Here is a 16,544-nt window from a genome sequence, read left to right on the forward strand (position 1 = left end):
GGCGCCTCCCCTGTCCACTCTTGCTGAACCCCAAATTTCCTTGTCTAGCCCATGGGGCTGGAGCGAGCCCCAGGCAGCGCCTGCTTGTCCTTCTGTCTCCAGCCATAAAGAGACAACAGAATGGAAAAATAATTAAAAAATAAGAGTGGAGGGGCGCCTGGGTGGCTCAGTGGGTTAAAGCCTCTGCCTTCAGCTCAGGTCATGATCTCAGGGTCCTGGGATCGAGCCCCACATCGGGCTCTCTGCTCCGCAGGGAGCCTGCTTCCTCCTCTCTCTCTGCCTGCCTCTCTGCCTACTTGTGATCTCTCTCTGTCAAATAAATAAAATATAAAAAATAAATTAAAAAAAAATAAGAGTGGAGGTTGTGCGGGGGCGTGTTGGTAGTGGGGAGAGAGTTGGGGGCTGGGGAAGCGATTTCCAGAGGAGAGACGGGTAGAGGGTTGGAGTGGCTGGCGTGGAGATAACCAACAGATGCGATTCTTCAGATAAGCGTAGCAATTTAGATAAATCTCAGGCTTTGGAGCTGGTCGCCTGCGTCCCTCTCCTCCGTCTGCCTTTTTTCAATTTTATCTCTGAGCCAAGGGAGGGGGAGGGGGAGGGCAGGGAACTCTGAGGGGTGAGGAGATGGGAGGAGGGGAGGGCAGGGAGGGGGGCCAACTTCATCTTCGGGGACTTTGGCTTTTCTTTTTAATGTGTTTTTCCCAGAAGGTGGGAAATGCCAACACACACTCGGAGACCTAGAAGGCGGCCTATGTTTTTTAAAAAGCGGCGGACAAAAATCAAAATATTTGAAAATGTATTTCATGGTAATTATGTCATATTTCATGGGCTGGTGCCACTACTGAAAGAGAGGCTGAATGCCTTAATTTGTATAGAAATTGTAATCATTTGTTCATTTCAAGGTGAAAATTGCATTTTTTAATTTAAATTGTATCCTGCATGATAGTCTATTATCTAGTAAAATTGTCTCCATGTCTGAATGCCTTATATGCAGCTGCAATGCTTGTTACAAATCCACTTATATTCATAAAAGCAGGTGGACATCTCAGGAAATGGAAGCCGTTATGTGTGCGTGCGTGTGGCTGCGTGTGGCTGCGTGTGGACGCGGTGGGCTCTCTTGCCCGGCTCTCACTCCCGCCTTCTCGTCCCCTGTCCACTCCCCACCTCTGACTCTCATGTCAGTGTTTCCAGATCTACTTAACAAACGAGCGTTAGTTGGGATAAATGAGGAATAAATGTACGGTGCGGAAAAGCAAGTTTCGGTCCGAGTCTGGGGGGCTGAGGCAGGGCTGGGTGTCCCCCTTGCTGTGTGCCCTTCCCCGGGCAGCTTGCTGCCTCGAGCCCCACTCTGGGCCTGACTGCCCGACTCTGAGTCCCGGTTCTGGCCCTGGCAAGCTGCGCTCTGGGACTCAGTTTCTTCGCCTTTAAAGTGGGATAACCACAAAATCTACTTCGTCTGGTTGCTGCCAGCAAGCCATGACCCAGGGGGGAGGGGGGCAAATCCACCTGCCACCTGTCTAAATGGGCTGCCAGCTGAGAGCGGCTTTTACATTTCTTTTTGTGGGAGGAGAAAGAAATAAAAAGAAATGATAGGAAATTACCTGAAATTCAAATTCAAGAGTTTATAAATAAAGTTTTATTGGAACACAGACATACTCGTTTAAAAATGGCCGTGGGCCCGGCACATCAGAGCTGAGTAGTTGTAACAGAGACCGTAGCCCACAAAGCAGAAACTACGTCTTTATGGACAAAATGTACCCAGTCCTGAAATAACATAAGTGAAGGGCTTAGCTCAGCATCTGGCGTGTCTAGGCATCCATCCTCATTAGCGGTGAGGACAGGACTTAAGGAAGCTTGAGTGCCCAGAAGAAAATCAGCCCACCAGTATTTCTGTGACAAAAGTTACCATCTGCCCAGCTTACATATGCGGTATGTACTGGTCAAAGAGAGAGAGTTTCTCTCTGGGGCAAAAACTGGAAATGGGGACCTTGTTTTCCCAGAAGAATTTCATCCAGGGTTTTCTTGACAATTCTATGACTTTTTTTTAATCCCTGGGATGTCCGAAGGGGTTCTGGACCGAGAGTTAGATACTCTATCCATCCATTACTCTGGGGTTTAGTTTTTCACCTGTAAAATGGGTCCCTCCCAGGGGCACTTGGGTAGCTCAGTCAGTTAAGCGTCTGACTCTTGATTTTGGCTCAGGTCGTGATTGCACGGTCATGGGATCAAGACTGCCGCATGGAGTCTGCTTGAGATGCTCTCTCCTTCCACCTCTGTCCCAGCCCCTGCTCACAGGCGTGCGCTCGCTCTCTCTCTCTCTCAAAATACATAAATAAAATCTTAAAAAAAAAATGAGTCCTTTCCAGCAAAAGGTCCAGCTACAAGTGCCTTATGACATGTGTGAAGGGTCACATGTTCCTGGCGTATGGCAGCTGTCCAAATGGTTCATTTCTTCCTTTCCTTTCATAAGCGTAGGTTTGGTGGTCCCTGTAGGACCCTGTTCAGGAGCACTGACTACCCATCTTTTAGTCCGTCCATCCCTCCATCCATCCCTCCATCCATCCCTCCTTTTCTCCCTCCCGCCCTCCCTCCGACAATTTCCAAGCATCTATGTCCCAGGCACAGTCTTGGAGGAGGGTCCTTTGTGGTGTCTCTCAATTCCAGGCAACCTTGGGCAAAGGAGATAGAAAATCTGCACTCCAACACAAGCCGGGTGTCCTTTGGTGAGTGACTTCATCTCTGAGCCGTATTTCCCCAACCCAAAAATCGTTGCCCTCTCCCTCCCAGGGTTACAGGGGAGTGCTAGAGATGGTGGGTGTCAAAATGCTTCAGAAACTCTAGAGAGCCACGCAATTGTTAGTTAAGGGTTTACCTTCCCCAGGAGTCAGGTCGGGAATGACTTGCCCAAGACCATACCGGGGAGAAAGGAATGCAATTGAGTTTAAGGCCAATGCTTGGTGTTATGGACTGCATGTTTATGTCCCCCCCAACCCCCCAGTTCCTATGTTGAAGCGCTAACCCCTACTGTGATGGTATTTGGAAATGCAGCCTTTGGGGTTAGATGACATCATAGGGTGGATCCCCCACGATGGGATTAGCCCCCTTGTAAGAAGTGGAAAGACGCTGGACTCCTCTCTCTCCATGTGCTTGCACCGAGGAAAGACCACGTGGGCACACAGCTGGAAAAGGTCTGCAAACCAGGTAGAGAGTTTGTACCGGAACCCAACCACACTGATACCCTGATCTCAGACCTCCGGCCTCTGGGACTGTGAGAAAATAATCATTTATTGTTAAGGTAAGTTTTTATGGAGTCCAAGCAGACTGAGGCACCCAGGTTCTTAACGCTCCCCCCACCCCACTTCCTCCCTGAATGTATTTTTATGAAGGGAAGAGAACGCTAGCCTTGTTGTGTAGCCTGGCGGAATCCGGGGTTCGAGGGAGTCAGGGGTGGGGCTCCGGGGGCTCAGTTTTCCCGTTGTTTGTCCATACCAGCTGTATGACAGAATCAACAGGGGAGCTAAAATAACAGTAACAACAACAACAACAACAACAATAACAATAACAATAAACATGCCTGAGCGCCAGTCCCAGAGGTTCTGGGAGGAGCCTGGACCCAGCATGTTTAGTGCCCCTCCCCTGCCCTTCTTTGATTCCGCACAGAATATTTGTTGGGTGGCGGCCCACCCTGAGCCGCGGGGCCCTGAGTCTGGGACCATTTCAACCCTTGCCGTGAGCCCAGGGGGAGCGGAGGGGCACTGAGGGCAGCAGCGCACGTGGCGTGTCCTCCCGTGTCCCAGCCCCGGCCAGAATTCCTGGAGGGTTCCCAGTGCTCCCTGCCAACTCCGGGGAGTCTGGGAACACGGGAATGATTCAACTGAGATGGATCCTGGGGCTGGGGAGCTGGAACCCAGAGCCCTGAGCTTGCGTCTCTTCCCCGGGAGCTCCTGCTCCGTTTGAAAACAGTCTACACGGGGGGATGGGCGCTATCCTGGTCATCTTCCAAGCACGGTTCTGTGTTCAGGGACATTTACCATTTCCTAGGGGCCTACCAAGTTCTAGGTGCCCCACTGACCTCCTGCCTCGAAGAGGACCTCAGCAGTCGCTCTCCTGTCCCGGCTTCTGGTGCCTTTCTCCCCACTCTCTTGCTGCCTCTGCCCCGTTGCACCTTTGTTCACTGGACTCCTCTCCCTTCGACCTCGCATGGCTGGAGTGCCTAGGGCCCGGTCCTTGGCTCGCTTTTCTTCTTCTGTCTCCATTCCCTAAGTGACCTCAGCCAAACTTAAATACCGACCAGATGGCCCCCCGTCAGCCGCTGCGCCCTCTCCTCTCCTCTCCTGCACGCACCACAACGGGCAGGTGCTGCTGTCTTCACGTGGAGTCCCCAGGCGGTTCTCTGCTCCCACCTGCAGAACCCCTGCCCCACCCTCGACTGGCTCCTCCCCGGTCATCCCAGCTCTGTAAATGGCCTCTTTGCCACCTCTTTTTAAGCCAAAGCCCTGGACAGTTGCCTCCTTTCTTGTCCCCTTCCACACCGCAGGTCATGAGCAGGAGCAGCAGGCTCTTCTTCCAAAATGGGTCCTGCATTTGTCCTCTCCTCTCTCCCACCGCATCTTTATTCATCTATTTAGCAGAGAGAGAGGGAATGAGCAGCAGAGAGACAGGGAGAAGCAGACACCCCACTGAGCCGGGAGCCTACCATGGGTCATGATCCCAGGATCCTGGGATCAAGACCCAAGCCAAAGGCAGACGCTTCAGCAACTGAGCCACCCAGGTGCCCAGACAACCTTTTCTTGACATAAATCAGATCATGTCATTCAAGATGCCCCCATGGCTGTCATTCACTCAGGAAATAAAATCCAGCCTCTGGAAGGCCTGTTTCAGCCTTCCCCTGTCCTATGCCAGATGAATAATCCATTGACTGCCTAAATGAGCAGACAAATGAATGAACATCCTGGGAAGGGCGGGGCTGGGCACTGAGAGGCTGGGATGCAAGCCCTGGTTATTCTGGAACTTTGGACAATTCCCCTTGCTCTCCCTATTTATTGCAATGAAATCTCCTGTGAAATAGGGTCTGTCATACCCATTTTACGGATGGGAAAGGAGAGTCTTGAAGGAGCTCTGTCCCAAGCCAAGGGCACCCTCACCCCGGTAACTAAGAGGGTTAGGATTTGAATACAGGCCTATGTGATTCCAAAGGCCACATACATTCCATTGTGCTGCTGCTCTGACTCCGCCTCCCACCCGAGACCCTCCCCAACCCTGTCTCCAGGTTGGGGCCAGAGGCACATCCAGCGGCTGGAACCACCCCCCTCCTCTTCGACTCTGAGTGGGCGCGGGAGCCCTTACTCTGCAGAATCCTCCATCCGCCAGGACCTGGCCACTCCCAGATCTGCTTCATGGGCTTGGAGAGGACACCTCCTAAACCAGAAGGTACCAGACAGCCACATCCAGCTGTCTTCCAGAAAGACCAGCTCAACGGTTGCTCTTGTAGGGATGGAAAAATTTCATTTACTTAGTGGGTATGGGCACAGTGCAGGACAGTCAAGGCCTCTATCTCTCAGCCTCAGGGCGATGGAGCTAACCCCTCCTGATCTCTCTCCAATCCCGAGTTTCTCAACCTTGGCACTGTTGACATTTAGGGTCAGATAACTCTTTGTGGGGGGCTGTGCTGTGTACTATAAGGGGTCTAGCAGCACCCCTGGTCTCTGCTCACTAGATGCCAGGAGCATTCCACTCACCCAGCTGTGACCACTGAAATGACCTCCGGACTGCCAAATGTGAATGTTCTGGGACACCAGGGAGAAGCACGGCTCTCATCGTGGGCGTAGCTTGGTCCTTACCAGCCCTAGCTTACAGGATAGTAACCATTCTCCCAGATTGTACGCTGCCACACTTCAGGCATCTAAGGTTAGTGACTTGCTAAGTGCCAGGTGTTAAACATCTAACATGGATAACCTCGTTTGCTTCTTACAGCAGTCCTCTGGGAGTAAGTATGATTATTATCCCATTTTACAGACGAAGAGACACAGGCCCAGGGGCATCGGGTGAGCCACCAGAGGGCTCTATCCCCGTAGATGGCAGGTGCCCACAGCCATGTTCTCACTCGGTCCTGGTGCTGTGGCAGGTCATGGCATCATGGTGCTCAACTTCCAGAGGAGGAACCTGAGGTTCATGTGGCTTCCACGAGCTCCCCTAGAGCCCCCAGTCATGGCAATTGGCAGAGTCAGAGTTTGAACCCCAACCTTACAGTAAAGCCCATTATCTTCCCACCACTCCCAGCTGCCTTTTAGACTCATCAATATGCTTCCAACTTGACAGACACTTGGAGATGGTTAACTGATTCAGTAGCTATTTATTGATGTCTACTCTACAACAGAACCTGTGGTTAAGAATGTGGGCTCTTGGGGCGCCTGGGTGGCTCAGTGGGTTAAGCTGCTGCCTTCGGCTCAGGTCATGATCTCGGGGTCCTGGGATCGAGTCCCGCATCGGGCTCTCTGCTCAGCAGGGAGCCTGCTTCCCTCTCTCTCTCTCTCTCTGCCTGCCTCTCTGTCTACTTGTGATCTCTCTCTGCCAAATAAATAAAATAAAATCTTTTAAAAAAAAAAAAAAGAATGTGGGCTCTTCCGGGAGGCCTGGGTGGCTCAGTCAGTTAAGCATCTGCCTTCAGCTCAGGTCATGATCCTGGGGTCCTGGGATTGAACCCCGCATCAGGCTCCTTGTTCAGCGGGGAGCTTGCTTCTCCCTCTCCCTCTGCCTGCTGCTCCCCCTGCTTGTGCTCTCTCTCTGACAAATAAATAAATAAAATCTTTTAAAATAAAAAAGAATGTGGGCTCTTCCTTATCTTTTAGAGACAGGGGCTGATGTATCTAAGGGTGAAATGATGGGGACATGGAATTTGCTCCAAAGTAGCCTGCGATGTGGAGGGAGGCTCTGAGCCCTTGATGGCCCTGGAGGGATTATAATCCTGAGTTCCCCATAGAGCGAGGAGGACACAGAGCTCCTAGTCCCCATGAAGAATGCTGACTCTATGCAAGTCCACCCGCTTTGGCCCCAGCATGACGAGGCCTCGTCTGGAATTCCTGGTGACCGATGTGCCACTTCCCACCCATCCAGCCCTCTGCCCTCGCTTTCTCCGTGCTCCCTCCAGGCTGGCCTCTTTCCCTCATCAACTCTCTGGGTCGCTTGAATTATTCCCATGTTCCCAGACTCTCCAGAGTTGGCGTGAAGCACTCGGATTCCTCCAGGAATTCTGGCTGGGGCCGGGGCACGTGAACTGGTGGGCGTGCCATGTGAATTGCTTTCCTCTGAGTCCGTCTGCCTCCCCTGGGGACCCACTCATGTTCTCAGGGTTGCTGCTTGGGGAATGGGCCTCCAGCCAGCAAGTATTCCATGAATTGTCTTACATTTCCCAGAAGGCCTTGCAAGTTGGAGCCACATGGCCAGAAAATAGTGGTGTGACTTCTGAGCCAAGGCAGCTAAGAGCCAGTGTGCCCTGGCCACCCTTCTCCCTGACTATGGATACCTGGGAGGCCACACATTCCAAATGGCACGGACACCTGGAGGAGAAAACAAATCTTTCCTGTGTAGACCCACTGAGACTTGGGATTTATTTGTCTCTGCAGCAGAGCCAATCCTCACCTGACTAATATAATATGGCCTTCAGAAACAGTTAACAAAGCCAAAAGACAACTGACAGAATGGGAGAAGATATTTGCAAACGACATATCAGATAAAGGGCTAGTATCCAAAATCTATAAAGAGCTTATCAAACTCAACACCCAAAGAACAAATAACCCAATCAAGAAATGGGCAGAGGACATGAACAGACATTTCTGCAAAGAAGACATCCAGACGGCCAACAGACACATGAAAAAGTGCTCCACATCACTCGGCATCAGGGAAATACAAATCAAAACCACAATGAGATACCACCTCACACCAGTCAGAATGGCTAAAATGAACAAATCAGGAAATGACAGATGCTGGCGAGGATGCAGAGAAAGGGGAACCCTCCTACACTGTTGGTGGGAATGCAAGCTGGTGCAACCACTCTGGAAAACAGCATGGAGGTTCCTCAGAGAGTTGAAAATAGAGCTACCCTACAACCCAGCAATGGCACTACTGGGTATTTACCCTAAAGATACAAATGTAGTGCTCCGAAGGGGCACGTGCACCCGAATGTTTATAGCAGCAATGTCCACAATAGCCAAACTATGGAAAGAACCTAGATGTCCATCAACAGATGAATGGATAAAGAAAATGTGGTATATATAGATATATATACAATGGAATACTATGCAGCCATCAAAAGAAATGGAATCTTGCCATTTGTGACAATGTGGTTGGAACTAGAGGGTATTATGCTTAATGAAGTAAGTCAATTGGAGAAGGACAATTATCATATGATCTCCCTGATATGAGGAAGTAGAGATGCAACGTGGGCGGCCTTGGGGGATAGGAAAAGAATAAATTAAACAAGATGGGATCGGGAGGGAGACAAACCATAGGAGACTCTTAATCTCACAAAACAAACTGAGGGTTGCTGGGGGGAGGGGGTCAGGGAGAGGGTGGTGGGGTTATGGACATTGGGGAGTATATGTGCTATGGTGAGTGCTGTGAAGTGTGTAAACCTGGCAATTCACAGACGTGTACCCCTGGGGCTAATAATACATTATATGTTTATAAAAAAATAAAAAATATATAAAAAATTAAAAAATCTTTAATCCTAATAATAATAATAATAATAATAATAATATGGCCTTCAAAGGGGTCAGATCCACCTCCAGAGGGTCTGGAGATTAAAGATGAGCTATGTGGGCAACTGGATATGTCTCACCAATGAAATCTCTGCACGCCAAAGCTTAGATGAACTTTCCTGGTTGGTGATAGTCTGTGTAAATTGTTATACCCTGTTGCTGCAAGGAGTTATCACTGGCTTTGACTCCACAGGGCACGAAGCTTTGTGTTTGGATACCCCCACCCCCACCACCTGATATCAGATTCCAGCATGCATCTCTTTTCCAGGCTGATTTTTCCCTGCATCCTTGTGCTGTCATAAACCATAACCATGGGTGTAACAGCTTTCGATGAGCCCTCTGAGTCCTTCTAGGAGATTATCAAACCTGACGGTAGTCTTGGGAACCCCCAAAGACCGAAAGAAATGAGTGCCAGAAGTAAGTGTGGTTTTGGGGACACTGTCTTTGACTTCTTCTGTCCTGGAAAAATTATACCCCAAAAATGCGGTACCAGACGAATGGACCCATATATCCCGGGGGTGGGATTCATGGGCCAACCTGTCTTCTGGGGACACAATCAGATGAGGAAAGTGGTGAAGAAGGTCACCCCTCGAGAGCAAGGTGTTGTCTAGCAGGACTTGATGACCACCCCCATCCCAGTCCCAGGTGTTTAGGCCATCCCATAAGGGGGCTGGCGCAGGTGTGCCACCAGGACCGTTTATGGAAGTGGAGACAGAGGCAAAATCAGATGGGCTGTTACCTAGCACACAGAAGTGACGCTCAAATATAGTCCCATGGAGGAAGTTCAGTGTCACCGAACATGAGAAGAAACAGAGGGAAGTCTACAGCACAAAGATATTTATGCAAATTCTTCACACACATACACAGAGGTATTTTTCAGGAATCTAAGGATGTACATTCAACATGAGAGACGCTAATGGATGAAGAAAATGATCAACAAAATAAGACCATGACAATTGCATTTGATTAGAATTTACAGAACTGTGGGAGGGCACCCTAGATTATAAAGTTACTAGCAGAACTGGGCCCACTTGTCTTGGCTCTTTTGGAAAGTCTTCGCCTTGGGTTGTCCCCTTTTCTGGTCTTCACCTCAAGTGAGTGCACCAGGCAGCATCAATTTTGATACGGTTCCTTTTGCTTTTTGTGCCTCATGTCTCCGACCTGCCTTCAGCACCGCATAAACCCAGAAAGATGGGTAGATCTTGATGCCTCCTCCCAGCTAGTCAAGAGGTCTCAGTCCTGATTGCAACTTAGAATCACTTAGCTGCTCGGGGCGCCTGGCTGGCTCTGTCAAATAAATAAATAAAATCTTAAAAAAAAAATTAGCTGCTCCCTTCTGCGCCACAATGCTGATTCTGTTGTTGTCTGGGGTGGAGTCTGACATTGACCTTTAAATGGTCCCAGGTTGAACTCATGGATGGGAGTCATGGAGGCTCCTCATCCAGGCTTTCCTCACTCAGAGCCTGCTCTCCTGCCACTGACATCACCCATGTGTCCCTCCCCGGCTCGGCTCTTTCTAAAACACCTTGAACAGGACCTGGCATAGACTGACCTCTCAGGGGAATGTTTTCTTTGAGAGGAACTGTTTTAAAACTGTTCAAATAGATGAGTCTTGCCCAGTTCAGCCTGGTGCTGCAATCATACATAATTTTTTTCCAGCTGATCCCAGGTTCAGCTCCTAATTCCCACTGGATCTTAGAACTCTTACTTACAGAGGACAAAATAGTCGTCTTTTTTATTTTTCAAGTTTTGAACAGCTGGGATCCACCTCCTTGCTTGTGAGCCTAACTGCTTTACTGGGAGTCCATGGGTTTGAGGCAGTAAGTGGGGGAAGGGCAGGCTCTGGGGTCTTTTGGGTCTGGGCTTGATGCTCCCCAGTCATGAGATCCAGAGTAGGATATCAACGGCTCATCATAAAATGGGCTGACTTGAGAATGGACAGAGATTGTATGTGCAGAATTCTTAGTGCTCTATCCAGCACATATAAAATGTATCATGAATAAAAAAGTATTCTTACCAGCTTCTTTTGGTGATTTTAGACACCTCCAAGCATTAAGACACCTCCTGCCTGCAGAACCAGTGGCCCAAGAGGGCACAGAAGCTTGGCGTCAGTAGGCAGAGAGTTTATGGAGAACTTCAGAACCAGTGGACTTACGGAGCCCACTTACCTGCAGGTGGGACAGTGCTAATAACCTTGTCTTTCTGGCCAGAGGACTATGAGAAAAATCTCCTGTGAGCCAGAGAGTGTGAGAAATCTCTAGGGTTTCTAAAAATTGATTTTCAACCTCTGCCCAGCCCCGAGACCAACCCCTATGGTGGATCAGCATTGAGGTGATGGAAGTGGTGGCAACTGGGCCTTTAAAAGCCAGAGAGAACACCTGTCCATCTGGATGGAGGAACCAGGCATAGGGGTCCCATGTTGTGAGGAGTGTGGAAGGAATCACAGGGTTTAAAAAATATATCTATTGCTTTCTAGTGTCTTCTTCCTGAAGGCAGATCCAGTCACATCAACCGTGACAGTGTGGGAAGTTAAATGCTAACAGAACCCCATCTTTTGGTCAGAAGGGCCAGAAAAGTGAGCCCCTGGGATATAAGGAAAATCTCCAAGAGGAAAGAGATGGAGAAGAGGAAACCCTAATTTTGTGTATGAAATGACACAAATACTTACCTCACCCTCTAGCTGTGAGTGCACAGAACACACATTAAAATGCAAAACAAAACAAAACAAAACAAAAAAACCAAAAAAAAAAATGCAAAACAAAACAAAGCAATGGCTTTGAAGACTGAAAGATTCTATAAACCACTACCCAAGTCCCAGACCAGCCCCTAACTGGCACATGAGTGGGATAGACCAAAACAGCATAGCAAGGCTTTGCACATTGGGCTCAAATTGAAACTACTCTTCCCTGAAGGCAAGACAGATCTTGAGATCTGAACTTAAGTGGGTTGATTGCTAAATTAAAACAGCAACAAAATAAACAAAATCCCCTTTCTCCAAAGGATTTTAACAGTCTCCAGAGTCTCACCACATAATGTTTCAAAAGTTCAAAATTACTTGATGTATTAAGAACCAGCAACCTCAACCAATTTTCAAGGGAAAGGACAATCAATAGATGCTAATCCTGAAATGACAGAAATTGGAATTATTGAGGATTTTAATATGGCTTTTATAACTGCACCACATGAGGTAAGGGGAACATTCTTGAAAGGGGTGATGATACAGAAATTCATGGCAATGAAATAGACACTACAAAAAAGAAGTAAATAAAAATTTTGTAACCAGAACATATAATATCAGAATAATAATAAAAATCACTGGGCACATTGAATAGCAGGATGGAGATAACACAGAAGATAGTCACTGAATTTGAGAAATGACTTAATCTGAAGAACAGAGAAAAAAGATCGAAAAAGAATGGACAGAGCTTCAGAGATCTGTGGGACAATAATGAAAGACCTAGTATTTCTATCATCAAAATGTCCAAATAGGGGAGTAAGAGATAGATACAGGAAAAAATATTAAATAAAAAAAGTAATGGCTAAAGTTTTCCCAAACATAAGTGAAAAAACTTAAATTTACAGACTCAAAAGGTCAGTGAATCCCCAAGAGGATAAGCTCAAAGAAAACCATGCCTAAACACAATCTAATCAAACTTCTGCAAATAAAAGATAAAGAAAGGCTTTAAAGCATTCAGAGAAAAACTACTTTTACACAAAAGGAAGCAACAGTTCAAGTACCTGTAGATATTTCATCAGCAACCACAGAGGCCAGAAGACATTGGAACACCTTTTCTGAAAGAAAATAAACTGTCGGCCCAGAATTCTATACCTAACAACAACAACAAAAATCTTCTAGAAGTGAAAATGGAAATGTCTATACTTTTGAATGAGGGAAAACTAAGAGAATTCTTAGCCAGCAGACATTCTCTAAAAGAAAGAGTAAAGGAAGTTTTGGCTAAAGAGAACAGGTACCAGAGGGTAACTTGGAAGTTCAGGAATAGAGAAAAGGCAACAGAAATGGGAGGTATCTGGGAAAATAAAATAGACTACTTTTCTCCTCTTAAGTTCTTTAAAATATATGATTGGTCAAGGGAAAAGTATAATATTGTTTGGGAGTGTTCGGTGTATGTACATGTATACATACATATGTCAGCTATCACATCAAGGTTGCAAACTTCTACATTTTATTTGAAATTGTAAGATATTAACTCTAGACTGCAAAGGGTAGGTATATAATAATTGCTAGACTAATCACTAAAAAATGTTAAAATATGGGGCGCCTGGGTGGCTCAGTGGGTTAGGCCGCTGCCTTCGGCTCGGGTCATGATCTCAGGGTCCTGGGATCGAGTCCCGCATCGGGCTCTCTGCTCAGCAGAGAGCCTGCTTCCCTTCCTCTCTCTCTGCCTGCCTCTCTTGTGATTTCTCTCTGTCAAATAAATAAATCTTTAAAAAAAAAAAATGTTAAAATATGTTCCAAAAAGCCAACAGATAAACTAAAATGGAACGCTAAAATATGGCCAGAACTTCCTTACTTCCTTTACTCTTTCTTTTAGAGAATGTCTCTCTCTCTTTAGAGAATGTCTGCTGGTTCCATTTTATATATTATACATATATATATAAAATATATATATATAACATATATGATATATATGTATATATACATATATGTGATGTATACATGCAACATATAAGATGTATATATATAAGATTTTTTTTATATAGTGGAATATTACTTAGCCATCAAAAATGAAAGTTTGTCATTTGCAATGATGATGACCTAGAGGGTATTATGCTAAGTGAAATAAGTCAATCAAAGAAAGATAATTATCATGATTTCACTCTTATGTGGAATTTAAGAAACAAAACAGAGGAGCATAGGGGAAGGGAGGGAAAAATAAAATAAGATGAAATCAGAAAGAGAGACAAACCACAAGAGACTTTTAACTGTACAAAACAAACCAAGGGTTGCTGGAAGAGAGATGGGTGAGGGGATGGGGTAGCTGGGTGATGGGCATTAAAGAGAACACATGATAGAATGAGCACTGAGTGTTATATATAACTGATGAATCACTGAACTCTACCTCTGAAATTACTATTACACTATATGTTAGTTAATTGAATTTAAATAAAAGAAAACAATATTTTAAGAAAAGAAAAAAAAACAGTCCCTCAAAACACATCTTTTATATTTCAGGAGTTTATTCTTGAGTTCTTATTTTTGATATCACATTGTCCTATTTAGAAAGACACTAGGGAGAACTGTCCTTTAGCAAGTTTCTTTTTTTTTAAAGACTTCTTAAAAATTTATTTGACAGACAGAGATCACAAGTAGGCAGAGAGGCAGGCAGAGAGAGAGGAAGGGAAGCAGGCTCCGTGCTGAGCCAAGAGCCCGACACGGGGCTTGATCCCAGGACTCTGGGATCATGACCTGAGCCGAAGGCAGAGGCTTTAACCCACTGAGCCACCCAGGAGCCCCTTTAGTGAGTTTCTTATTTTTTCATTGACATCAGTACCTTATTGTAACTCATTTGTTTTCCTATTTTCTATTGGTTGCTAGGAAACTCCTGGCATCTCTCTATAATGTTAATAAGCATTCCTACAATAAAAGATCCAAGGATCACATAAGTTTGTGAAAAAGGCCTAAAGAAAGTGAAATTGGTTTCTTCATTCTGTGATCTCATGTAATCTTCACAAGTGCCTTGGAGTACCATTGTTATGCCATTTTTACAGATGATGATAAAACCGAGTCCTCAGAGAGATTACTTGCCCAGGATTAGCTAGTAGTGGCATTAGGATTGGAACATGCTGTTTGATTTCAATCTGCTCTCTTAAAACCACAGGCAACTCATGTATATAAAATACCTGGAAAAAGGAAATGTTTATCCATATGACATAGGCATCTAAAGGGCTGACCTTAAGGGTTAACTTCATAAAAGGAAGGAGTTCTATAGGGTCAGGTGGATGTGGCCCAGCCCAAAGAATCTAGGAATCCAGCCACCCATACCCCAACACTTACCCAAGTCCTTCTGCCTGGGAATGCTCCAGTTCCTGTCAGTTTTACCCAAAACTGTTCCTGATAACCCACAAACTTCATACTGGTATCTGTTCCTCACCCTGACTTCTCCCAGTCCCTATTTTCCTTTCTTGGAGGTCTGCTCTCTGCAGACCAATTTGACAGGGCCAGGAAAGGGGGCTCCATGGGCTTCAAATGTATGATGGAGGTAACTGCTTAGGGAGGTCAGCTGTGTACTGATGGACATGGATGAGGTAGAACCAGACAGAGGGATTTTTGGTGTGTGTGCTAAATTTCCCAAGTAATGGGTCCCAATTCTTAACTTCTCTGTAATAGACATCCAAACTCTTTCCATGCCTCAGCGTAGGTAAAATGGACTCCCTCGTCCCTTGATCTTGAGCTTGACCATGAGCTTGGCCTTGGCCAATGAGATGTTAGTGGATCTGACAAGGGAAGAAACTTGAAATGGGGTTTGGAAAGTTTGAAATAGGAACCCCAAGATGCCCTTTGAACTCTGGTGATCTGTACTTATGGCCCAGTAGTAATCTGAACAAATATCATCAGACCTAGAGCCTCAAGTCTTGCTGCCCATCTGTATAAGTTTTCTATTGCTGCATAACCAATGAGCACAAACTTAGTGGCTTAACACAACACCCCCCCCCATTTATTATCTCGCAGTTTCTGTAGGTCAGAATTCTAGATACAGCATAACTGGTTCCTCTGCTCAGGATCCCACCAGGATGGAATCAAAGTGTCACCAGGGGCTGTGATCTCATCAGAAGGCTCAATGGTGGAAGAATCTATTTCCAAATCCATTCAGGGTATTGGTAGAATTCAGTTCCTTGGGTAAGACTGAAGTCCCCACTTTTTTTCTGACTACTGCATGGGTCACTCTCAGCTCCTGGAGGGTACCCTGATGTCATGTTATAGCTGTCATGATAAAGAAGCTTACTTCCAAAAGCTGCAGGAGAATCTCACTCCAGTCTGCTGTGATGGAATCTTGAGTAATGTAAGGTAATCACGAGAGTGACTATACTCTCATCTTTGCCAGAGAGTGTAACCATGTCAAGGTAGTGACCATTCCATCATATTCACAGATCCCACCCACTCTCAAGAGCACATATACCAGGGAACAGGAATCTTGGTGGACATCCTACAGGTGATCTGCCTACCATACCACCCAAGCCTAGATTAATGAAACCATGGTTGACCTACAAAACTGTGGAAGTGAGAATTAATGTTCATTGTAAGCAAGAGTTCTGAGTGGCATATTATGTAGCACTACAGTGGCAATTGGCTGATTGCCAATACTTCCAGAAGTTTTGTCCTCCTGGTTCACACAGTGTCCTATCTGCATTTTGGGGAGGCAGCCTGCGATGATGGACAGGACACAGGAACGAGTCATGGGTTTGAATCTCTACTCCTCCACCTCCTAGTTGGGGATGTGGAGCCAATTGCCTCACTTCTCTTCTGTACAGTAGGGTCCACAATGCTTACCACATTGCAGATGGTGGGACTGTCACCTAAAACAATGGCTGAGGATCACCTGGTACACAGCAGGCACCATAAATGTTAGTGTCTTTTCTCTCTAAAGCTCGTATTTCTAGCCAACATGCCCTTGTCGTCCACGAACGAGTGTGGTAAAAATTCTGGGAGGCGTCTCTGCAGTGCTCCTACCTGCGGGTTATCTGGCTGGTCTCTCCTCATCGGATGACAGGGGTGACCTACAGGGCTCTCTAACCCTGAGTCAGATTGTGGAAGACAGGCCTGCTTGG

This window comes from Meles meles, chromosome 1 (genome assembly GCF_922984935.1).
Source record: "Meles meles chromosome 1, mMelMel3.1 paternal haplotype, whole genome shotgun sequence".
Classification (NCBI taxonomy): domain Eukaryota; kingdom Metazoa; phylum Chordata; class Mammalia; order Carnivora; family Mustelidae; genus Meles; species Meles meles.